Here is a 26,868-nt window from a genome sequence, read left to right on the forward strand (position 1 = left end):
CTGCAAAAAATTGCTCTGTCATCAGCTGTGAGCACGCTAGGTGCAGACCTAACTCCATTAGCTACAGTACACTTACAGGTGTATCTTTAATGGAAGAAGGGCACGTTTCTGGGAAATTAAAGAACAGTTTAAGGACAATAAATCTCAATTTATTTACATTACAGTCTTTTCCAGCAACATTAGAAGGGACACATCCACATAAATAATTTCCCAGGATCCTGAAATGGGGACTTTTAAAATACGTACCTTGACTAAATCAAATATCTGAACAGGTTTTGGATCAGGTCCAATGAGATGGATTTTGAAATCTATTATACATCCTAGAGTTGACTCTCAGTGAGAGCGGGATGCCTAACACCCCTATTTGCTCCTGAAAAATCCGACCCGTATGATTTACTGAGTATCAAGATCTTTAGGAATAGGTGCTTTCCACATTGGTCACTCACTGACATTTTTATTTGATTTTTATCAACAGGTCCCATTATCATTTGTACTCCTTATTTAGTTTTATTTACTGAGGACTATTCATTTTATAAGATTATAATAAAACAGAAGGGGTCAAACTCTATACACAGATACTTCCATGTAACCTAAATGACTTAAATAATGTTGCACTGGTGCAATTAAAAGCGGGATCTGTAGATACTAACACAATACATATATTCTTGTTATGTATGATCAGCCAAATTCAGCCCTGAGGGGAAAAAAGATGCAACAACTCCCCTGAAGTCAACGGAGTTGCACTAGGTCTGAATTTGGGCAGCATTTATGCTTAGTGTTTAATGCTTAGCACCGTCCAAGATCAGGCTCCAATTCTGGAGACAGAGCATCTTAAACTCACATCAAGCAAAGGAACAGTAAGACAAACAGGCAAAGAAACCTCAACTTCTGACTAGTCAAACTGTTCTTCCTCCAGGTCCTTCGTTGAGCAGCAGTGGTTGTTCAAATGTGTCAAAGAAATGCCCACTTTTACCCAATATTCTGAGCTGGCAGCTGTCCAAAGAGATAATGCTAAAATGACAGTTTCACTGTCTCTGAAACTATGCTGGCCAAAGTGCAGCACACACCTCATTCAACATACAGGACATCTCTAGGAGATGCTCAAGTTCACAACAAAATATTGCACTGTTTGAAACTATTAAGACACTAATAATTTTCAGGGAATGAAAAACACCCACAGCTTCCATTTTGACGTCAGTGAGAGCAGGGCACTCAGCAGCACAGACAAAAAGTCAGTCATACCACATTTAAAGTGTGGAAGGTTACAAAGAAAAGTCAGTCTAGAAGTGTATTGTAAATTTTACAGACAAGGGCAATACCTTTGAACTTGGCTTCCCAGCTTCTACACAACTAAAAAAAGGCAATATCCAATCAATGTATTAATTTGAAAAGTGCCATCACACATTTAAGTATTTTTCCTTTTCTTTCTGAAAAATTCTAAAATTGCTACCCAGTCCCAGCCCCCGCAGACATAAAGCAATGATCTGACACCATTACTCTATCAGCTGTTCCACGTCAGCTTAGCAATAAATACAATGAAAGAAAATGACGTTTGGCAATCCGTGAATAACTTCAAATCTTTCTTTACTAACCTTGTGCCCCTGTGAAAGTAGGTGCCTCATGATGCTTTTAAAATGAAAACCCTCCTTTCCTATTAAGTGAATATCCAGCACAATGCTACTATAAGAAAAATAACCACACAGAAATCTGCACAGACAGGAAAAGCTGCGTCTTCCTAAGTGCTTCAGTTCAAGTATTCAGGCTGACTCCCTAAAGGCAAATTGAGGCATGCCCAACCCACAAGGTACTTTAGCCTATGAGCACTGAAAATAAAGTGAAAACCACTCCCCATATGTTAAATAGAATATTGGGAAACAGAGAGAGGGAGGGGAAAAAAGCCACAGGCAGAGCGAGCGAATGATTTCTGTTACATTTTTATTTTATGTCCTTGTTATTACAGCCAAACATGCAACAAATGGCGAACGTTTAGGGACAAAATCTGCTCTTAGTTATTCCACATTGATACCTGTGTAACTGCATAGACTCAAGTTATTTTACTTCAGACTTAAGTGGTGTAACTCAGAGGAGAATTTGGCCCAGATAGAAGGGTACAATTTTCTCCTCTGTCCTCTCCTCATATAAACCACAAGGGAAAGTCAGTTTTCCAGCTACTGCAGCCAAGAAATAAGTATATTTGATTGAGGGAAGGGAGAGAAAGCCATGCAAGTTCACACTGAGTGAAATACATATGACACTGAGTGAAATACAGTATATCCAAGCTAATAACTAGGGTCAGATCTGGGTCAGAGCTGAGTAGCACTAGTCTCCAAATGTTGAGCTAGTCAGATAATTTCAAGTGCACATTCCCAAGGCCCTTTTTAACATGCAGAGTAGCAGATTTCTTTGAGAGAGACAGACAGACAGTATTTTAGTATTTAGTAAGGCTCTGAACTGACAGTCAGTTATTATTATTTATTATTTGTATTACCGCAGAACTCTAGTCATGGACCAGGACCCTACTGTGCTAGGTACTGTACAAATGAGAACAGGCCTAAAACCTGTCTACTAGTACTACAGCTTCACTGCATCTGCCCTACAGGAGACTCATGGGTCTGAACCTTACCCATGTAAATGCAGCCTAAGAGAGATGGCTACTGTAATTCAATCTTCATGCCTGTCTCTTTGCTGTAAGGGGTTGTGGTTTTTGAGAAGGAAATACTTGTCTGCTAGAAACTAAATTATGACCCTCAAATGTGCATCACATAACAACAACTTGGGAACAGACTCTGAACTTTGTTCTACTGAGGTAAATCCAGAGTAACTTCACCTACTTCAGTGATGTAGGTGAGATTAGAGTCCAGCCCCTGAACAAAATCCAAATTACCAATAAAAACGCCATTTACAACAGGTCTCAAATCATGTTAGCTGAACTGGTTCATGTGCATTTAGTCTAACTTGGTTTAAACATGGTTTGTTTAGCCAGTGTGGGTAAGTCCACCTGGCATTTAAAACCAAGTTTGAAAACCCAGACTGTGCTTCCCAACTGGTTTTAAACATTGCTTGTCTCAGTTCACACCAGTGAGCTCCACTGGTTTTAAACTGAGTTAGCCTGTAAACACTGAAAGCTGTGATTTAAAGTGGTTCAGCAAGCTTGATTCCTGGACCAGTGCAGATGTGGTTCAGGAGTCCAGAGGCTCCTACCAATCTACAGCAAGGAGGGGCACAATTCTGTGATGGAAATCATGGTGGCACCCTATGGAAAAGAAAAGTAGTTGTGCAGAATGCTGACCCCATCTGAGACACCACCTTGCCTCCTCTGCAAGAAGCAGATAGGGCCAGTGCTGGGCAGGGGAAGTCATGCTACGCTGCACATAAACCAGACTGCAGGGAAAGCTGCAGTGTCACAGAGCGCAGCACTGGGCAATGAGCCAACAACACTGCATGCTGCTGTGGGTGGAAAGGGGTGGCAGGATAGTCCCTGTGATCTGTGGGCCTGGATTCCTGGCCCCAGCTGTCTATTTGAGTTCTGCCTTTGCTCACACCACATGCTTGCCAGGACCATGGACTGGGATGGGGACAGGAGAACAAGTGGCAAGCTGTGGCATTTCCCCATTACTTTATTTCCCTCTGCCTGCTCTTGTGCAGGAGGGGACACTCTGGAAACCTCTCTGTCCCAGCACCAATTTAATGGACCATCCAGCACTCAAAGTGACTTGCGTCTTAATTTTACCCAAGAGTTAATTTCAATTTCCTTACTTCTATTGGAGCTGTTAACCGAGTTCTGGCAAATCCTTCCAAGCTCATGAGCTTTAGCTCAGCTAATGCATGTTTGTCTTTTCTCCTATTAAATCTAGTTTATTTTGGCAGAAAGAATGATTACTGAGGAACCAGCAGCAAAGGGAAACAAACATTTTAGATCAATAGGCTGGCACTGCTGAGAGCTCTATCAAGCAGCAGAACAGAGCATATTTTACACTCCTATTCCCTTCTCCAAGAAGACTGTGCGCGTGCCCATTAATGCCTTGTTGAAGTTCCCACCACATTCCCTTTCTCGGATGTAATTCTTCAAATGGATACTTGGCATCGGTCCTTTTTCAGTTCGTGATTTTGAAGGAAGACAGTGCGTCTAGTGGCTAAAACATGGGCCAGCACTTTTGTTTTCTATTTCCATCCCTGGCCCTGATTTAATTTGTATGCAGTGTAATTGTAGCTGTGTCAGTCCCAAGATGTTAGAGAGACAAGGTGGATGAGGTAATGTCTTTTATTGGACCAGCTCCTCTTGGTGAGAGAGAGAAACTTTTGAGCCTTAGAGAGCTCTTCTTCAGGTCTGGGAATAGGGTTGCCAATTTTGTTTGAACATATTCCTGGAGGTTTCGGCACATGACATAATCTTTAATTAGAGATTATTCTTTAATTCCTGGAAACTCCAGGACAATCCTGGAGAACTGGCAACCCTGCCTGGGAAAAGTACTCCAAGCATCACAGCTAAATGCATTCAGTGCACTAAATGCCCCAACAACAGTTATGTGGGTGAAACCCAGACAATCACTATGCTCTTGAATGAGCTCACAAGGGCAAATAAAAAATAAAAACAAAACACCTGTGGTGCACATGATCACTCTATCTCTGACCTGTCAGTCCTCATCCTCAGGGGAAACCTACACAACAATTTGAAAAGATGAGTCTGGGAACTGACATGAATCACTCTGCTAGACACTAAAAATCATGGGCTGAACAGAGACACTGGATCTATGGCTTATTACAACAACCTGTAACCCACTACCCTCCTTTTTCGGTCTTATGACTGCAGAGGTGTTAAAGGAACACTCCGCCTTGAATGGTCCCTTATAATACGTGCTAACTGTACACTAAATAATCTGTCCCACCTTGCATTTAGCTGTGACGCTCGGAGGACCTTTCCCAGACCTGAGGAAGAGCTTTGTGTGGCTCAAAAGCTTGTCTCTCTCACCAATAGATGTTGGTCCAATAAAAGATATTACGTCACCCACCTTGTCTCCCTGATGTAATCTGTGATCTCTGGCAAGTCCCTGAACCTCTGTGTAACCTTCCATATACGTCAACACTTACCTACAGCACAGGGCAGCGTGAAGTTTATTTAACATACAGCACTCTGAGTTCCTGGTGTGGATGCATTGCATGAGGGTCACACTTGCATCGAAGATGCGGTATTCTGTAAGTGCAAAGGATGGATATTAGTATAACTTTTTATTTTCGCTGATTAATTCTTTTTCTTCTCTTTTAAATTTTCCATTGACTAATGCCTCCCCTCAGGTGAAAGCCCGTGCATATGGGAAAGAGAGGCACAGATCTTGATCACAGAACAGATTTTCCAAAGGTGCCTCAAATGATTTCCTTACAACACAAGCAGCAATACATCTCTGCTCCCTTTGGCAGGAGGCAGTGTTGTCTGGCTCAGAGCCCAGTATACAAAACTCTTTGGGGTAGGCATTGTCTTTTACTATGAGTTTAGATAAGGCCTATCACCATGAAGTTCCAATCTAAATGGGGCTTCTGGGTGATGTTATAATATAAATTAATAATACGGACTGGGAGTCAGCAGAAGTGGGTCCTAATTCCCCATCTCAACACTGACTGATTGAGCAAGTCATTTAGCCTCCCTGTCAGTAATAACGACCTCAAATGGGTGTTGTGAAGCTTAATCAATTAAAGTACTTTTGAGAATTTTAGATGGATGGCTCTATACAAATGCTAAGTGTTACTGCTATTATCTGCAGCTCAGGGACCTGCTCATAAACTCAGGTCTGGGAGCTGTCAAGAACATCTAATCTTAGGTTCTTATAATTCTGTAATCAAACCTCCGGGAAGAAGAGAACTGGGAGAGAGAGTTTTCCACACAGTCATTACTGGGAAAATAGCGTAGATATGGAGAAGACAAAAAAATTGCCAGATTCCTCATTGACTTCAATGGAGTCACAGTTGGGATGAATCTGACCCATGCTTGGTCTAGACACATTTTTGTACCGGTATTATTATTTGTTATTTGTTTTACCATAGCGCTTAGGAGCCCTAGTCATCTACCAGGATCCAACAGCGCTAGGTACTGTACAAACAGAATAAAAAGACGGTCCCTGCCCTGAGGGCTTACAATCTAAGTGTTACACAACAGATAGATATATACAGACGTGGGCATACAAGAAAACAATGAGACAATATTAGTCAGTCATCTCTGCACAAAAGCAGCCATCATCTGAAGGATGATAATGCTGTAGCTTTGTGGATGTTGATGGGGAACACCTCCTGACCATGGGGTGGGAGGGGAGAGGGCCAGGTAGGGAGGGAGGGTTCATGGGAGAAAGCACAAAGATGCTTATTGGAAAATGTAACAAGAGGATATTGGAGGCTGACATCATGGGCCATGATATAACTATGTCAATTGGAGGGCAAACGGTTGGGGGTTCCCAATACAGTTATATGGCTGAAACCCCTAATGCTGAAGCAGCTATACTGTTATGAAGGTGCCTTACACCAGTATGGCATATTCCCATATGGGAACAACAAGTGATACGAGTATAAGACACCTTTATATCAATATAACTAACTGTGTCCACACTAGGGGAGTTGTATCACTTTAACTATAGCTACAGTAACTTGTGTGTGTAGACAAGGCCTTAGAGGTGGCATGCAAAGATTTTTTTTTAAATTGTTTGCACCCTTTTCTGTTTCTTTATCATGTTTGAAGAAGGCCTGAAATGTTAGCTTTGTTTTTGTTTTTTTTTCCCCCTCTGCTTGAGTTTCACCTTTGGCATATCAGGAACATCATGTCTGATCTTCCCTCATTGTGCTGGGGACCTCTTGTGGGGGAGGAGAGGTGTTTCACTCTTTTTATTAATTATGAAGAAGAAGAAGAAGAAGGAGAAGAAGGAGGAGGAGAAGGAGGAGAAGAAGAAGATTTGTGAGCTCTCCCCCAGTGACTGAAAAGCTGAGGGAGCTGATACTTTAACAGACATCATTACTCTCAAGTGTCTGCTAGGCACTTGAGTTAAATAAGAGTTAAACAAAAAGGGTTTGAACAACCTGACTCAAAGTGACTTCGACTCTTAATTGTTCCATTTTCATTCTCTCTATCTGTGACGTCATTATTTTACTACTGCCCCTGTCCCCATAAGAGTTGGTAAGACTTGAATCGATCATGTAAAAAATATGTGGAGGAAAAATAAAGTCCATACATCATAAAGAAGCAAAAAAGAACACACTGTTTCGTTCACGTACTAGTCACCTTACAGGAAGTCTGCTTAGCACCAGGTGAAGAAGGAATCAGCAGCACCACCTGGTGGCAACAAAACAAGAAATGCTGGCCATGATTCTCACAGATTTCAAGATTTTAAGGCCAGAAGGCTCCGTAATTTATGATTATCTAGTCTGACCTCCTGCACAACACAAACCATAGACCCTCAACTAGTGATTTTGCATCAGCCCCATAACTGTTAGCTATAGGTATCATTCTAAAAGATACGCTAATTTTGACTGGAAAGCGATCAATTCACATCCCTTGGTATGTTGTTCCAGTGGTTAACTGTCTTCACTGTTACAAATTGAGCCTCATTTCTAGTCTGAATTTATCTAGCTTCAGCTTCCAACCACTAGGGGCACGTCTTCACTGGCAATAAGAACAGGACTACTTGTGGCACCTTAGAGACTAACAAATTTATTTCAGCATGAGCTTTCGTGAGCTACAGCTCACTTCTTCGGATGCATAGAATGGAACACACAGACAGGAGATATTTATACATACAGAGAACATGAAAAGATGGAAATATGCATACCAACAGGCAGAGTGTAATCAACTGAGATGAGCTATCATCAGCAGGAGAAAAAAAAACTTTTGAAGTGATAATTAAGATGACCCATAGAAGGTGTGAGGAGAACTTAACATAGGGAAATAGATTCAATTAGTGTAATGACCCAACCATTCCCAGTCTCTGTTTAAGCCTGAGTTAATTGTATCTAATTTGCATATTAATTCGAATTCAGCAGTCTCTCTTTGGAGTCTGTTTTTGAAGGTTTTTTGTTGCAAAATTGCCACCTTCAGGTTTGTCACTGAGTGGTTATGTCGGGGTCATTGTCACTGGCAATGTTAAAGCGCTGCCGCGGCAGCACTTTAACGTGGCATGTGTAGTCACGGCATAGCGCTGGGAGAGAGCTCTCCCAGCAGACTAAAAAAATCCACCTCCAGGAGGGGAATAGCTACGAGCAGCGCGGGTGCGCTGTCTACACTGGCATTTTACAGCACTGAAACTTGCAGCGCTCAGGGGGGTGTTTTTCACACCCCTGAGCGAGCAAGTTGCAGCATTATAAAGTGCCAGTGTAGACAATCTCTGGATCTCCTTATTCCTTCTTCTGCTATCATCAGAAATCTCTTCCCTGCGTAGCTCCTTCCAGACTGTGATCAAGTCACCCCTTAACATCCTCTTCCATAAACAAAACAGAAAGAGATTCTTCAGTGTCTCACTATAAAGCAGGTTTGCTAGACCGCTCATCCTTTTGTAGTTCCTTTCTGAATGCTTTCCAATTTGTCTATAAAGAGGCTTCCTCCCTCTCTCTTTGCAGGGGAAAAAAGAGCAAGGCTATAAACCAGTGTTGCCCAATGGCTGGCCTTCAAGGCTCTGAACTGTGGCCTTCCAGGGCAGTGACTCTCAACCTTTCCAGACTACTGTAACCCTTTCTGGAGTCTTGTGTACAAGGCTGGCTTTAGGCCAATTCCCCCGATTCTCCGGAATCGGGCCCCACGCTGAAGAGGGCCCCGTGCCCACTGCCACGCTCCGGGGGTCTTCAGTGGCATTTCGGCAGCGGGGGGAGTCCTCCGGTGCCATGGAAGACCCGGAGCAGACCCCCCACTGCCGAAGTGCCATCGAAGCCCCGGACCGCCACCGAGTATTCCAGTCGGGCCCCGCGGGTCATAAAGCCGGCCCTGCTTGTGTACTCCAAGTTTCAGCTCACTTAAAACCTACTTGCCTACAAAATCAAACATAAAAATACAAAAGTGTCACAGCACACTGAAAAATTGCTGACTATCTCATTTTTACCATATAATTATGAAATAAATCAACTGGACTATAAATATTGTACTTGCATTTCAGTGTATAGTGTATAGAGCAGTTTGTACTGACTTCGCTAGTGCTTTTTTATGTTTCCTGTTGTAAAACTAGGCAAATATCTAGATGAGTTGGTTAAGCCCCTGGAACAGCGGTTCTCAACAGGGGGTCTGTGAACTCTGTCAGGGGTCCCGTGGCTAAAACCCTGAGCTCCAGCCCCAGCACTTCCCACTGGGCTGAAGCCAGGGGGTTGAAGCCCCGATTCCTGGTGCCCCCTGTGGGGTTGAAGCCCTTATCCTTGGCACCCCTGAGGATCAGGGCAAGAAAACTACAGTGCAAGAGCAGGCAGTCAGTCACACACACACACACACACACACACACACCCCCCTCCTTCTTTCCTCGCCCCCTGCCAGGTCAGAGGCGGGAAGCCAGAGCCGGACAGTGCAGGACAGCTGCTGTTCTGGCTGGTGCCATGGAGCAGGCAGCCTCTGCATTCCCTCATCTGCTGCTGCTGCGAGGGGTTGAAGCTGCTCCTCAGCTCCCAGTCCCCTTTGCTCACGCGGCCAGTAAGAGCTGCCTGGGCAGGGGACCCGGCTCCGTGGCTGGCAGAGCCCTCGGGGAACAGGGACCACAGGGGAGCAGGGCAGATTAACCTTTTGTGGGCCCGGTGCCAAACCTATTTGTGGGCTCCCCATGGGGGCAATGGAGCATGACGCGGGGGGGGTGTCGGTCCCTGGAGCGAGGGGCCAGACAGGGACAATGGGGTATAGCAGGGGTGGCCCCACTCCGCCCAGCGCGAAGGCACTATTTACAAACCGGCAGTTGCCAGACGCACAATGGCCTCTCAGCTCTGTGCTGCCAGCATGGCCCTTCTCCTCAAGGGTGGGCCCCTGTCATGCCACACAGCCCCCCTGCCCAACACCAGAACACCCCCCCCATTCCCTATGGCCAGAGCCCCCCTGGACCCGCTCTGCCCAGCGCTTCCCCAGACCCTGCCACAAATGCATAGCGCCCTGCACAGAACCCCCACTCCCTAGTGCCCCAAAACACAAATCTTCCCCACCCCCTCACAGGCCAGCACCCCCCAGGCCCTCCAGAGACCCCCTCCCCTACACCCTGCCTCCCGGCCCCACTCACCAGCCCTGCTGGAATGTGACTGTGTCTGCCAGGCTGAGCCGGCAGCGCAGCCAGGGCTGGTCCTGGGGCAGGGAATCGCTCCGGCCCCTCGGGAGTGGTGCAATCAGTCAAGCTAGGGCCTGCCCTTTCCGGACTCCCTCAGGACCCACTTGCCTAGAGGGGCCCAGCCAAGCCCCCCACACTGTCCGTCCCCCCTCCCCCGCCCCGCAACTGGCTGAGACTGGCCAGGCTTCTGCATCAGTCCCAGGTGGCTCAGCTCTGGGGAGACAGGTGGGGCCCCCCATGTGTGGGAAGCAGAGACTGCCTGGAGCCGGAGGTGCACTGGGATCCAGCCAGGAGGCAGAGAGAAGTCAACTTGTGGAACTCCTTGCCTGAGGAGGTTGTGAAGGCTAGGACTATAACAGGGTTTAAAAGAGAACTGGATAAATTCATGGAGGTTAAGTCCATTAATGGCTATTAGCCAGGATGGGTAAGGAATGATGTCCCTAGCCTCTGTTTGTCAGAGGGTGGAGATGGATGGCAGGAGAGAGATCACTTGATCATTACCTGTTAGGTTCACTCTCTCTGGGGCACTTGGCATTGGCCACTGTCGGTAGACAGGATACTGGGCTGGATGGACCTTTGGTCTGACCCAGTACGGCTGTTCTTATGTTCCATGCAGCCACCAGGGCAGCTCAGGAAAGGGGACAGGGAAAAGAAGAAGCTAAGAACCAGCAACCGGTTATGGCTGCCTGATTTTCTTCCCTAGCCCATGTTAGAGCACCCCGGATGCTGCTCTAACTTGTGGTAGAGGGCAACATTTCACTGTATGAAGATTAGGGGTGATCAAAATATTTCCATCAAAACTGTTTTTGGAAAATTGAGTTTTTGACTAAATTACATTTTTCATGAAAAGTGTCTGCCTTCCACAGAATATTTCATTTCTTCACAGAAAAAGCAAGCACCCAAAGATCAAAATATTTCACTTGGGCATTATCCTGCCAAAGTGCCGCATAGGAAATGAAGTTTGGTTTTCTCATGTCCTGACTCTCCTCTGTCAATGGGACTCCCAGCCAGACTATATTTCCCATGATGCACCAAATTTTCCCCTCACCATTCGGAGAGACTGATACACTCCAACCAGAGAGTGCTACACATAGAAGAGAATGGGAGCATAAGGCACTTGAACTACAACTCCCATAAGACCCTACAGCAGCATTTCATAATTGAAACATTTATGGTTTTGGCAAAATATGACCATTTTTGATTTGACAAAAAGTTGACTTTTTTCCAGAAAAAAAAAATGTTGCAACTAGCTATAATAAAGATGTATACTGTGTACATGTTCAAAGCAAGGCAGGAGCTCCACTTGGTTATGCTCCTTTCCTAATTATATTTTAAATATATCCAACACCACATGGTGAATTGGCATTGAAAAGAATTTTAAATGTCCTCCCTGTAAGAGCACATATTAAAGCCAAAGACTTTCGGTGGCTTTTCATGCTGGCAACAGGTGCGCAAGCAGACCTGAGGCACAGTTCTTTCCTGATCGCCCCCTAAGGTGGTGTGTCTCTAATACTGCTCTCTGTTCCACTGCAGGCTGCATCGGAGAACCACAATGAACTATCCAGGAGATAAGCACAAGGCAAAGAAATTGCATTGCTGCTGAAGGTTTACTCCAGATAATTTCCTCATGATTATTTTCCCATGCCTAATTTGCCTTTGGGTGGGGAAGAGAAAAGATTTTCCTTGGCAATCAGCTTGTATTTGCATCGTTACATAAAAACCTGGATGCCACCATCTGGTTGTTTCCTGAGTCACATTCTATGCTGTAGCAACAGAGGTAACCAATCAAATGAACCGGATAAAACTAATCCCTTTGGAAAACGCCGGGGCCACGTTACCAAACTAGCCTTCAGATCTGGGGAGGGGCACAGCAAATGTCCAAAGATAAAGCATAGCTCAACGAGCAACAGGAGCTGTTCTGCTGCAATTTAGGCAACTCTAAGGAAGTACAAGCTCTGCAGTTTGTAGAAGGCAAGCTGACAGGAGCCTATTTTAGCTCCCTCCTCTTAGACATAAGGTGCTTAATCAAAAAGCACATTATTAAGCTGATTGGAAGGGTGTCAGTAGGATAATCAAGTAACAGCAGCAATGAGTTTGAGTGGAGTCAGCAGGTCTATCTCGGATCCTTACACATCTCCCCATTGCCATAGTATCTGAGCCCTTCACATTTTTTCATATATTCAGCCGCACAGCATTCCTGGGAGGTAGGAAAGTGCTATAATCCCCAATGTACAGATAGGGAACTGAGGCATGGAGACATTAAGTAACTTGCCCAAGGTTACCCAGCAAGTCTGTGGTAGAGTAGGGAACTGAACCCACATCTCCCAAGTCTCAGACTAACCACTGTATCATCCTATCATCCTGCCTCCAACCTATAGAGCTACCCAAAAGTTAACAAAAGGGCCAGATCACAGAGCCCTTCCTCACCATCACAAGAACTTATGTAACCCACACGCCTCCTGGGTATGGTGCTCTGTCCCATCTAGTGACACCAAGACCACAGAGAGAGAGAGAGAGATTAATGAGTTTGTTCTACAGCCTTAGTTACAAGGCCTATGGCCCTTAGCTCATGCAGTAGAGGTGAGTGCACTAAGAGGTCCCAGGTTCAATCCTACCTGCTGGCAGCTAGGGTCTGGGAGTGTTATATTCAACCTTTGGGACTGCTCACATGAATAATGGCTCACCAGCATGAGTAAGGGCTCAAGATTCTGGCCCAAGGTGATTTGGCTGGAAACTAAAATTATTGCAGGATTTCCTTGAAATGTCTTGAGAATGAAGCCCCACCAAACTTATATATTGTGCCTTTACAGATTCCTATACAGACTTCCTCCTCCCCATCCCACCTTTAAGTTAGCCCCAAATCACACTAAGATCATTTTAAAATATTCTCCCCTCCTTTCACTGGACTCTCATTTGTCAAAGGCTGCCTCTCTCCAAGGATGGCAAAGGCACACAAGGGTCAATGCCAAGAGTGAGCAGGCCGTGGAGGGTCTATGCAAACAACCCCACGCATACCCACTCTGCTCTGTAGTGATTCTCTCTCTCAAATCCTGCAGGTTTCCATGAAAAATATAAATATTTATAGCAGTGTGTTTTTAAAATACAAGCTCCACTGCTACGTTTTTAAAATTTCTCAAAGATTTTGTCCATATTGGGGGTTACTAGAGCTGAGGACTTAAAAATAAATCTTAAGAATCTTAGAAGTGAAAAAAAATTCTGTGGCAGAGAATGTAAAGCTGCCATAGGAATCTGGACATAAATTTCCCCTCAATTTTAATGGAAATATTCATTTTAGAGGGAATCAGGCATCCAAATCCAGTTCTGAAAATCTCAGTCTACCGAATTACTGACAATGCGCCCAATCCTGCAAACACTTCCAGGTGCAGTGCTTTCTAATCGTAATTGTTACAATCAACTACAGTGCCACTGCTCATGGTAGTAAGCACTATGCCCGGCAAGATGTGTTTACAGGATTGGGCCCACAGAATGGAAAAGACGCAACCTGACTTTTTCCCATTTGTGATTTGCCCAACCTCTGCACCAAACCAGTGGGACTGCACAGAGGGGGGATTCTCTGTGGAAGGGCAGCTCTGCTGTCTTCACAATACCATCCCCTATAGAAGCCTCTCTGGGTGGTTCATTTTAGGCAAGAGTTGGAGACAGGCCAGGCTGAAGGGAAGATTGGGATGGGATGGGAATGAGGATGCAAATTATCTCCCCTCCGGGCCCACAAAAACTATTTAATAGAACCCAGGCTGGATTTTTTTTACTTTATCTGTGGACGCCCTTACTTAAGAATCAGAACAGGTGTAGAAGACAATTAAGACACCTGGTCTCTTCACAATAGAACTCCCATTGTAACTACCACGTTTGGTGTACCTAAAAAGAGAGAGAGCAAAGACATTCAAGCTTTGTTCCTTAATCCACACCAACGTGCTCGATGAGAGAGAGCATTTATGTAAAATAACTTGCTGCACACTACTTACAGTGCTCCCAATCAGGAAGCTATTTATTATAACATCCCTTTTGTCACACTCAATTCAGATAGCAAAATTAAACGTGAACACCATAACCTGCTTAAATTAACATTCTATTAAACTCCCTTAAAGTCCATATCATCATATATATAACAAAATTGATTTGTTTAACTTATCTAACTCTTAACTTTTTTGCAACTAAGGTATTTTCCTCAGGGTTTCAGATGGTGGTTCTTTCCTGCCTTAGTATTATACGTTATGTGTCTACATTGCAGGTGGTTGGATGCTGGAAGGAGTGAGAGTTTCTCTTATGATAACAGGAGATTCTCTTGAACTTGGCTCTTCTGGTGGGAGTGTGTTTTGAGAGTCTGTTCCAATATCTATCAGTGGCTTGTCAGCCTGTGTTTTCTTCCATGTCCTGCTGAGCAAGTCTCAGTGGAGTGCATATTTCACCATTCTCCACTTCCTGGTTTTGTCTTATGTTCACAGTTGATTAATGTACTTCTGGTTTTGGTGTCATATAAACCCTTCCCCTGCTACGTAATATGAACGAGGATTTGTCTGTTCAACAGATGTAGTTTGCTTCCGGGTGCATGATTTGTCCTGAGAAAACAGTTTGATCTTGACAGGGTCTCCTGGTTATAGCTAATCAATTGTAGTAGGCTTTGCCTTTGCATGTCTCCTTTTTTGTCTGTTACTCCTTCCGCCACTGCCAATTGTAATAATGCTGAGGCACCACCTTAAGTGTGCTTCTTGACATAAACCATTGTACCAGGCTGCTTGCTATTCATACCTTCTGCAGGAGACTTTCTCCAAGAATGCTCTGTATTTTCTCTGCTTTTTGCAGCTTACTTTAATAGAGCCACAGCAATTTGAACTGCCAATTTGGCTTTGCCTCGTGACTGGCTCTGGTATGGTGATGAGATATGACTGAATTTTCATTCCGGAGTAACGTGCACAAACTCACTGCAAATGAACTGGCAACTGTTATGTGAAACTACACAGCTTAGGATACCAAGCCTGCTAAAATGCTTCACTGCTTTGTCTATGATGGTCACTGCTGTGTCTGACAGCTCATCCACTTCCCAGAAGTACAAGTTTGTGTGGTTTGCAGTGAAAGGATTCGCTCCTACTTTGCTCCAAGGTCTGTGAGGAATACTGTGTAATTTCATTTCTCTTTTTGCTGGTTGGCCTTCATTTCCAATAGGTATCACAACTGCTCACCAGTTCTGTGATATCCTTGGTCATGTTTGGCTAGTATTATGGCATCTCTGCCTTTCCAGCTATGGTCTTCTATTCCAGAATGGCTCCGATGTATTCTCGAAAGAATTTCTGTTCTCATTTATTCTATTCTAATACCACACTCATCACTTGTAGTATCAGAGCGCCTTCCAGTAGTGGTGTAATCAACATGATTACACATCTGTTCTTTGTTGTTTGTTCTCTCATCTTTTCCCCAGGGGAGAAGCATGTGGAGTGGAGTGTCTTGTTTTAGTAGGGCTTTAGGTTTCTTTGTTTATTTTCAGTTGTTTGCTTCCTCAATACCGCACATTTTGTTTCTTTGTTTTTCTTGTCTGCAAGCTTTGGCATAATGATTTCCCTTGCCACATTTATTGCACATGATCCCATATTTGGGACATTTTCCATTAGCATGTTTTTCCTCCATAATACCCACAGGTCTCCTTTTACATTTTATCTCCTCTCCTTTGTAGTTGTGCATTGCTTTTGCACAAATTTTGGTGCATTTTTCCTTTTTTTCCATGCTTTCCCTGTGAGCCTTGGTGCTGCCTGCACCTGCTCCACTTATGCTCTGCATTTGGATGTGAGCTTGTACACAAGCTTTGCACATGTAACTCTTGGTAGAGTTAGTATGGGTTTTCTGAACATTCTCATTCAAACTCCTGCATCATTCAGCCCTATTACTGATCTATACCAAAATAGTTCACCTATTAAGATTGCATGAGTTAACCGTGTTGCTCAAATTGGCAATACACTGATGTATTCTTTCTCCAGATTCTCGATTACACTTGTTGAAGACTTACCATTGGTATAGGATTTTTGTGTGGGTAGGAAGTACTTTTGGAGACTTTGAAGTCAGTCTGCTGCTGACATAATCCAGATACTGTTGAAGCATGTGGCAGAGCCTTTGCCCATTCTCGCCAACAGTGCGGCTGCTCTTATTTTGTTTTCCTTTTATTCAGCCTTGTTACAATTTCACAGTTTTCCTTGTGATCTAAAGAAGGTCCAGTTCCTAAACATGTCCCTTTTCAAATCTATGTGCCTAGGTAAAGGAACCTGGTATGTTCCCATGACTGTTATTGTCTCTGTATTTTGGGGAAAGGAAACCACAGAGGGTATTAGCAACATTCTTAGTTTCTGATTTCACATACCTGCAGAAGCCGACTCATTCCTGACACTAGGATCTGTGTTTGAGCACAGAAAGAGAGACAGCCAAGCCAGTGCAACCTTCAGGCTTTGTTCGTTAATCCACATATACTGGTCTCACTCACCAAGCACTTCCTAAAATTAGAGTTTTCTAATTGTCTATGTATAATCATCTAGAAGGGCCACTGCCACATGCCCAGAATCCTGGACATTCTCATACTTCCAGAAAAAGCGTTACCACACCCCCACAAGCAGGGCTAGAACGCATGTCTCCCTACTCCAGTGGCGTGACCTCACACGCATGGTATGTGCGAGGTCACACCAGTGGAAATGGAGGGGTATGATCTTCAAAATGGCATCCCCCGTCCATATCAGACAAAACCATGTCAGTTTTGTTTCAGTACCTCACAGGGCACATAATCACAGAAAAGGAGGACTAAAAACTGGCTTAAAACTGGATGAATGGGCTGCCTATTATCACCCTACAGCAGTGTTTTTCAAACCATGGGTCATGACCCACTACTGGGTCGCGGCATGTAAGGCACTGGGTCGCTTTGCTCTGGTCAGCACCGCCAACCGGGACAGTAAAAGTCCTGTCAGCGGTGCTGCCCAGCTAAGACAAGATAGTGCCTACCTTTTCTGACACCGCGTTGTGCCTCAGAAGCGGCCAGCAGCGGGTTCGGCTTCTAGGCAGGGGGGACACGGGGCTCCGTATGCTGCCCCGGCCCTGAGCACCGGCTCCACACTCCCACTGGTCGGTGCCTGCAGGCGAGAGTCGCACGGAGCCATTTGCGCGCCTCTGCCTAGGAGCTAAACCTGCTGCTGGCCGCTTCTGGGGCGCAGCGTGGTCCGCAGTGCCAGGACAGGCGGGAAGCCTGCCTGCTGCGCCGGTGACTGGGAGCCGCCAGAGGTAAGTCCACGTCCCAACCACGTGCCCCAATCTCCTGCCCCAGCCCTGAGTCCTCCCCAAACCTGGAACCCCTTCTTGCACCCCAAACCCCTCATCCCTAGCCCCACCCCAGAGCCTGCACCCCCAGCCCTGAGCCCTGACCCCCTCCCTCACCACAAACCCTGCCCCAGCCCACAGCCCCCTCCCACAGCCTGAACCCCTCATTCCCAGCTCCACCCCGCAGCCCTTACCCCTGCACCCCAACCCCCCCATCCCCAGCTCCGTTGGGTCACGGGCATCAACAATTTTCTTCAACTGAGTCCCCAGGAAAAAAAGTTTGAAAACCACTGTCCTACAGCACCCCTGCCAGGAGGCTAGTTATCATAACACCACAGGTGGTCCCACATTGGTAATAGTAGTGCAACAGGCCAGGGTAAACAAAGCCCAATCCAGCCCAATCTGGAACACAGTCTTCACACCCAGATTTGAAGAAGTCTGGCCAGCAGCACCGCAACCCTGTTACAAACCAGTTTTGCAATAGCTCTGCTTAAACTGGGTCTCATCGGTAGTGAAGGTAGGGACTCTTCCTGTGGCTTTTAGGGATGGGGGCTGTGTTGAGAAACCAATTCACCATATTGGGCAAGTCAAGAGTGAGACCCAGCTTCATCTACAGGGAATCATAGTAGCCAGAATAGTTTTAAAACAGGATTTTTCCCATAAAGTTGGCACCATGGTATCCCTGTCCTCCAGTTTTAGGTTCTTTGGGGCCAACCTCTGTAGGTTAGGTCCCTACCAAAACAGATCAGAGAAACCATATTAGCACTTTTGGGGGGAACCATCTTTAAAAACCGTTCTGGCTAAAACAGTTTCCCTGTAGTGTAAAGACCTCACAGGAAGGCCATGGTCACATTAGTCCGGGGATCTGCACTATGCCCCCTGGGTTTAGCAGAGTAATGCTACGCCCGTCACTTATACACATGCAACCCTCCTAGGGTTGCCAACTTTCTAATTGCACAAAACCGAACACCCTTGTCCCGCCCCTTCTCTGAGGCCCCACCCCCACTCACTCCAGCCCCCCTCCTTCTGTTGCTCGCTTTCCCCCACCCCCATTCACTTTCACTGGGGTGCGGGAGGGCGTGAAGACTCCAGCTGGGGGTGCAGGCTCCAGAGTGGGGCCAGAAATGAGGGGGTCAGGGTGCGGGAGGGGGCTCAGGCCTGGGGAAGTAGGTTGGGGCGCTGGAGGGAGTGAGGGCTCTGGCAGGGGGGTGTGGGCTCTGGGGTGGGACTGGGGATGAGGGGTTTGGAGTTCAGAAGCAGGCTCAGGGCTGGGGCAGAGGGTTGGGGTGCAGGCTCTAGCTGGGGTTGTGGGCTCAGGGCTGGGGCAGGGAACTGGGGTGCAGGAGGGGGTTCAGGATGTGGGCTCCAGGAGGGAGTTAGGGTGCAGGAGGGAGTTCTGACCTGGGGCAGGGGTGCGGAGTGCGGGCTCTGGGAGGCAGTTAGGGTGAGGGAAGGGGTTCTGACCTGGGGCAGGCAGTTCAGGGTGCAGGCTTCCTGCCTGCCCTGCCATGTCTGGCCCTGAGGTGAAGGCACGGCCAGGTGGCCCCTGCTGCTCCCATTGGCCATGGTTCCTGGGCAATGGGAGCTGCGCAGCTGGCGCTCAGGGCAGGGGCCACGCATGGAGTCCCCTGCCTACCCCTGGGAGCTGCATGGAGCAAGGGCAGGCAGGGAGCCTGCCTTAGCCCCACTGCTCTGCGGACTGGACTTTTAACAGCCTGGTCAGTGGTGCTGACCAGAGCCGCCAGGGTCCCTTTTCGACCTGGCGTTCCAGTCAAAAACTAGATGCCTGGCAACCCTAAACCCTCTCTTGCCATGTGAGCAGAACAAACCGCTAGGAAGAGAGGAAGAAAGGTGAATTGCACCACAACAGCACTTTTTAGCATCAACTTCTTTTCAGGAATCATACACAGGAGTGACTGCAGCAGAAAAAGGGGATTAAATGAGCCCCCCAAAAGCACGTCTGCTCAAAGAGAAACACAAGCCAGGCTGACAAAGCAGCACTGTTTCTGAAAATAAATAAATGTAAGCACTGAAGAGACCCAGAGTGAGCTGAGGAAATAGCACTGAGTCCCAGCCAACTCCTGAAGACCTTTCTAAAAAACCTCCCACGTTGTGAAGAGGAGAGAGAGGAAATGCCATCCAGCTAGAGTGACCAGATAGCAAGTGTGAAAAATCGGGACAGGAGGTAATAGGCACCTATATAAGACAAAGCCCTGAACATCAGGACCGTGTCTGTAAAATTGGGACATCTGGTCACCCAACATCCAGTTAGGCAAATACAGCAATTTTCATAGAATCATATAATTCTGGGTTTTCCTTTTATCAGAAAGCCTCCATGAGAAGGAGCAGGTACATGGAGTGAACACCTACACAGCACTGGTTCTGAAACAAACAGCCTCCAGGTCAAGGAGATAAATAATAATTAAAAAAAAAAACCACACCATGCGGAAGTAGAATCTCCTCCCCATCATAAGGAGCTTTCAAAAAAAAATTATGTTCCTTCAAGAAGGTTTAAAAATCTGTCTGCAAGCAGAGTCTCAAACAATAATTTTACACCTTGGCATGTGCACACACCAACACACACAAAAGCCTACAGGGATTATAGACCCAGTCCTGCTACTATTAAAGTCAAAGGCAAAACTGACATTGGGCCTAAATCGTCACTGCTTGTGTCCTCATTCACACCAGTGTAAAGCCAATGTAAAAGAATTCTTTGCTCCCTGACACCTAGGTTGGGTGCACCCATTTTTCATAGTGAGTGAATAAGAGGCCCGTTGACTTCAAAGGTGCAAGATCAGGCTGTGTGAAAGGACAAGAACACACAGAAGAGGAAGGGCACAGTGATTAAATATTTACAAAGCAACAAAACTGCATACCATCATTTATAGTTTGACTTTACCAGCATGTCAGTTTCACAGACCCTAAAACACCACATTGGGTGTGTTTTATATCTTTATACCCCATTAGCCTTAATTCTGTCCATAAATCTGGGAAAAATTGGAGAATTAAAAATATATATAAAATTTCAGCTTTGGGTGGCAGACCAAGATGCCCAGAAGACACAACAGAATGTACTGCCTTCTCTAGAATTTCTTTCTAAAGGAAATAATGAAGCACAAGTATTTATCCAAGGCACATAAGTAAATACTGCACTGGGCAGAAGATAGTGTATATGTTTGGTAACACCCATTTACCTAGCTGATCCACCCAGTCCTCTTTTATGGGGAAAACTGAAGGCAAAAACACACGGAAAAAAATCTGCATTTCAGCTGCTTTTGCACCTTATCAGTTGGCAACTGGTATCCTATCAGTCTTACAGCAAATTATTTCAAAGATAGATCAAGAAATGGTAACATAAATCAATAGCTACAACTATTAGTTCTTATTACACACAATATTAAAAATGCCCATCATGACCGTATCCATAAATAAAAGCACAAGAGAAGATCCAACTTACCTTCTGATTTACCACTTGTAACTCTATCTAAAGCCATATAGTTGTGTGAAAGGTTAGACCAGGGGTAGGCAACCTATGGCACGGGTGCTGAAGGTAGCACACAAGCTGATTTTCAGTGGCACTCACACTGCCCATGTCCTGGCCACCGGTCCGGGGGGGCTCTACATTTTAATTTAATTTTAAATTAAGCTTCTTAAACATTTTAAAAGCCTTATTTACTTTACATACAACAATAGTTTAGTTATATATTATAGACTTAGAGAAAGAGACCTTCTAAAAACATTAAAATGTATTACTGGCACGCGAAACCTTAAATTAGAGTGAATAAATGAAGATTCGGCACACCACTTCTGAAAGGTTGCCGATCCCTGGGTTAGACAAAGCAGAATTAGATCCTAAATTAAGCAATTAAAACTATAATTGAAACATATAGCAGCCTTGATGCATACCCAGAGATGGATTCTTTGTTTGATATGGTGAGATTTACATAATAATGAAATAGCTTCTGATCAGATTTCTTTTTGTCATCCCACAGATCAGGATTATGGCAGACATTCAATTATCCGAGATAAACTGAAGATAGGCCATTTATTTAAGATTTGCCGGCTGTCCAGTGCAGCAGGCACATGTGAACAACATAAATACAGCATGTTTGATCAGGTCCTACTCCACATTTACAGGTCTTGATTCTAGGGGCTGGAATTTCCAGATGAGAGCAGTGAAGTGTTCTGAACTTCATATGAAGAGGAGAACAGGCAATTGCTTACGATCAAGGAGTCATTATTGGCTTCTTTTCAAGCACATATTTATGCAAACTAGTAGAGTTTACTCTGAATTTGCATTAACTTTGCCTAAAGAACTGCTTCCAAAGACACCTGTTGCTACCCCCCCCCTTTTCCTATCCAAACATTTCCTGGCTCATATTATGAGTCAGATTCAGGGCTGAGTTCTATTCAGAACTGCATGAGGTTGTCTAGACAAAGTAACTTACATGAGGATTAACTTGTGATCTGCCAGATTCTTCTAAGCTCTCCTGCTATTATTTTAGCAGTTCAAAAAGGAGTGTTTTCCAGAAAGGGGAGTGGATTTTAGCCAAAGAGGGGGCATAGGAGGTTCACTCTAGTTATATGCTGTTGTACAGACTCCCTTAATTAAAGACCAGTTCAGCTAGTATACATACGTCTCAACAGACTCAACCCTGAAGTCCCTATGCAAGCAAAACTTCCAGTGAAGGCAACAGGAATTTTACGGGCCTTATGACTACCCAATCAATCTCAATGCCTATGAGTGCAATTCCCATTGAGGGGGCACACTTGCACTGCGATGAGATTTAAGGCTCTTAAGAATGAATCAAGGGAACATGAACAAATAAATCTAAAATCTCAACTTCACTGTATCCATACAGCCAAATAGCAAACCTCTTTGTTTGCTTCCATAATGCTCCATGGTCCTATTACACTGCTCTACAGCCAAAATGCTTCTGAAATAAATGTAGTCAAACTTTACTAACTCTGGGTCACTGAGAATGAAAATGATGCTTAAAATTGTTGATTGGCTCTAGTTTTCAAGTTATGCTATTGGGTCAGTATATACGACCCTTGACTTGGGAATAGCGGAGGATAAGTGAGTTATAAAGGGAAGGGATCTCAATTTAAACCAGAAATGATTAAAATACATCTTTGACTGGATCTATGAATAAATCTATGACTGGGTTTGGACAGTACTTGCTTTTTAGGCAAAACAATGAATGATGCAATCTGAAGCTGATATTGCATCATACATGATATCAATTGCATCATGTTATTCCTAGAAGTCATGGATGATGCAATCGTAACGAAGCTTACATCACTCTGCTGAACAAATTGCCCTATATCAGCTCTAGAAATCAAATAGTGTCGTGCTCTCTTATTTGTCAGTGTTTGATTTTGCAAAGGGACACATTTCTGTTTAGCCAAAGTGAGCAGAGATGCCTCGTACTTGTGTGAACAGTGCAGATAACTTCTGCTATGTTTGTGGTGAAGTGACTTTTGCATCACAAAAGCGCAGTATAATCACTATGGTTAAGAAAGCCTATCACCTTTATTTTGGCTGCAAAATTGGAGATCAGGACAAGAGGTGGGCCCCACACATATGCTGCAACACTTGTGCAACAAATCTTCGCCAGTGGTTGAACAGGAAAAGGAAATCTATGCCTTTTGCAGTGCCAATGATTTGGAGAGAGCCAACAGATCATACCAGCAATTGTTACTTCTGCATGGTGCCTCCAGTTGGGAAAGGTGTGTCAAAGAAGAAAAAGTGGACTGTGCATTATCCAAACATTCCATCAGCTATGCGCCCAGTACCCCAGGGAGAAGGACTGCCGGTTCCTGATGCACCAGAATCATTCTCACTTGAGTCAGACGAGGAAGAGGAAGAGGATGAAACTTCTGGTCCTGAACCATCAATGTCACAGGACCCACATTTTCTCCCATCCTCCTCCTCTGAACCACACCTCATAACACAAGGTGAACTGAATGACCTTGTCAGGGATTTGGAACCACCCAAGAGTAAGGCAGAGCTGTTGGGCTCCAGACTACAGCAGTGGAATCTCCTGGCTGGTGATGTTAGGGTTTCCATGTTCCGTGACCGTCAAAAGGATCTTGTCCCATTCTTCTTCATGGAAGGTAATCTTGTAGCCTGCAACAACATCGATGGTGTGATGGCAGCCCTCAACATCATTCACGATCCAGATGAGTGGAGACTGTTCATTGATTCATCGAAGACGAGTCTTAAAGCTGTTTTACTGCATAATGGCAATGTTTTGCCATCAATTCCAGTTGGTCATGCAGTCCATATGAAGGAAACCTATGACAACATGAAACAACTTTTGAGGTGCATAAACTATGACCAACATCAGTGGCAGCTTTGTGGCGATTTGAAGGTTGTTGCTCTCTTGCTTGGTCTGCAGACTGGATACACAAAGTACGCTGTTTTCTCTGAGAATGGGATAGTCATGCAAGAGATTCCCACTATATCAAGAAAGATTGGCCACTCCGACAGTCATTGGATCCTGGGAGGAAACGTGTTCAGCATCCACCACTTGTTGAATCAAGGAAGATTTTGTTACCACCCTTACACATCAAGCTGGGTCTGATGAAGAACTTTGTCAAGGCCATTGACAAAACACAAGCAGCTTTCAAGTACCTCCGTGGAAAATTTCCAAGGTTAAGTGAAGCTAAGATAAAGGAAGGTGTCTTTGTTGGTCCTCAGATTCGTGAACTTCTTCGAGATGATGCATTTGACCATGCACTGCGTGGCAAGGAAAAGACGGCACGGAAAGCCTTCCAGTTAGTGGCAATAAATTTTCTCGGAAACAACAAGGCAGACAACTACAGGTTGTTGGTGGAAAACCTCCTCAAGGCATAAAAAGCCTTGATTGCAACATGTCACTAAAGATACATTTTTTGCACTCTCATCTAGATTTTTTTCCACCAAACTGCGGAGCAGTGAGCGACGAGCACGGCGAGCGATTTCACCAGGACATTGCAACAATGGAGAAATGCTATCAGGGCAAATGGAGCCCATCAATGCTTGCAAACTATTGCTGGACAGTGACAAGAGATGCTCCATTTAATGAATACAAGAGACAAGCCAAGAAGCGCCGAGTAGACACTGAATAGGACTAAACTATGTACATAATAGATTTTTGCCTTTTGTTTCATAATAAATTTTATTTATATAACCCTTTTGCTGATTTTTAAAGTGTTACATAAACAGGACAGGTGAAATATTATCATGTAAAACAACCATAAACACATGAAAAGACCTAGGTTTACAATTTATGTATATTGTGTAGATAGTAGAGTTTTAATCATAGACATAAAATGTAAAAACTTACATAACTTAGAAACAGTAGCCAATCAGTTGTTTTAATTGTCATATTTGAATTCAGCACATCAAAATACATAATAAATAGCACATTTTATCTCTGAAGCAGACAACTTCTCAAAAATTGTAGACCAGTGTTACCTGACAAGGTCTTTTTTTTTAAAGTCCTCCCTGAAAGCATACCACTCTTTACTGATAAAGAGAATCTATATAGATTGCATATCAGGAAGTAGCTGATTCACAAGATGTTGTGATAAACTCAGGACAGACAGCTACAAGGGAGGGGTAGAAACCGAGGGTTAAAAGGCCCTCCTCCCTATCAACTGGGGGGTAACTACGGGTGAATCAGGTTCAGCTGAGAAGGGGTTGCCAAGATATCAATTAGAATCAGCTGAGAGGGAGCTACCTGAAGTTAATTAGGATCAGCTGGTTCCAACCAAGGGCTGCCTGAGACCTTTTTAAACCCTTCCGGGAGGGGGAGGAAGGAGCCAGCCAGCCCGCCCGCCCTGCTGCCAGGAGGTGAGGAGCAGCAAGACAGCGAGCCTCGCCAGGAGGAGAGGCACTATTCTCTCCCACAAGGGAGAAATATACTGTAAAAAGGACTGGTGGAGGAAGGGAACAGACTTCCCCTGGGTCCCAAGGGGGACCAGATTACCCAAGCCTGTCTCACCAGGGCTAAAAGCAGAGAAGGCTGGGGAAACTGAGAAGGTGCCTTGCCACAATGTGTTCAAGTTAAGTTACAAATGTAAACAGATATGCAATGAAATCAGACTCACAAGGACACTGCATGTGAGAACAATATCTAATAAAGGAGCTTCCTGTTTCCTAAATTCCTGTAGTACCATTGTAAAGCAACTTATGTCAGTTTTATTATTAGATCCATTACTTGAAATTCCTAGTAATAGTTAATAGATCACTTCTTTCTAACTGGAAACTCAAAGCTTATGCAGCAAATCTCACAACACTCGTGCATCTAAACACACAAACTAGAAATGAAAAGAATAATACTTTTCTTTATTTATAAATTATAGGGGTTAGAGAAGCATACAAACACAGATATTTGACTACAGGGGTAAAGTCATAGTTACTCTCCTCCATAGGGGGTTGAATCGTAACCTGTGCGAGGCACATTTCTGCTCTTGTACAAGGATACATGTACACAAGTCTCATGGAACTCACTGGCTGGGGTTGCACAGGTATAACTGAGAACATGATTTGGCTCAGTGGGAGTTACAAGTGTGTATCTAAGGGCAGAATTTGGAATTTCATTCTTTAAGGTCCTAATCCTGCAAGACATTGGACACCTTTCACCATTACCAATGAATTCAGGCTTAGCTGATGTTAGGGTCCTTTCTTTCCCAAACTCACTTTCTCTGCTTGAGGGCTGATTCCACCTCCCTTACCTACAAATGGGATAATAAACCAGGTACACCAGTGAGTCGGCCAAACCCACTTTATACTTTCACAGCAGAATCAGCACCTGCTAATAGGGTGGGGTGTTTGAGACAAAGTCTCCCTACACTGCCAGCCTTCCTGGCCAGCATGAACTTCACTCATTAGGGATCAAAGAAATTTAACTTCTCCAGACTTTACAATTCCAGCTACTTGCTACTACCAGCAAAATACCAAATGATCAAGAAAATGTTCACTAAAATGCCTGCAGTGCTAACACTGTTTACCTGGATTCAACAAGAAGGGACCCTGGTGAAATTGCTCCACTGCTTTAGCAAGTGAACCAGTGGGGTTCAAAGGACTATGAGGTCAAATACTCAACTGAATGCTTTCTGTATCACAAGAAAAATTAGATTGTCTTTAGTGCAAAAAAAAAAAAAAGTTTGGACAAGATCTCCAGGCACAAAGCACTGTTTGCAGATCATACACAAGTAGTTTTAAACTAAGGATAGTCAGCTGCCATGTGGTCTGTTAAAAGACAAGTAAAATTTCCTGTTTAAACATGAAGCCAGCAAACTATTGCTAAAG

At 44.7% G+C, this 26,868-nt stretch overlaps 1 protein-coding gene across 1 annotated transcript in view; it reads right to left on the reverse strand.

Annotated features, from left to right (window-relative positions):
• Positions 1-26,868, reverse strand: part of PLD1 (phospholipase D1) — a 134,891-nt gene that overhangs the window by 107,126 nt on the left and 897 nt on the right. The window contains exon 2 of the mRNA XM_045031116.1: positions 5,089-5,191. The gene's annotated coding sequence lies outside the window, so the exon portion shown is untranslated. The remainder of the gene's footprint in view (positions 1-5,088; positions 5,192-26,868) is intronic.

This window comes from Mauremys mutica, chromosome 9 (assembly GCF_020497125.1).
Source record: "Mauremys mutica isolate MM-2020 ecotype Southern chromosome 9, ASM2049712v1, whole genome shotgun sequence".
NCBI lineage: Eukaryota > Metazoa > Chordata > Testudines > Geoemydidae > Mauremys > Mauremys mutica.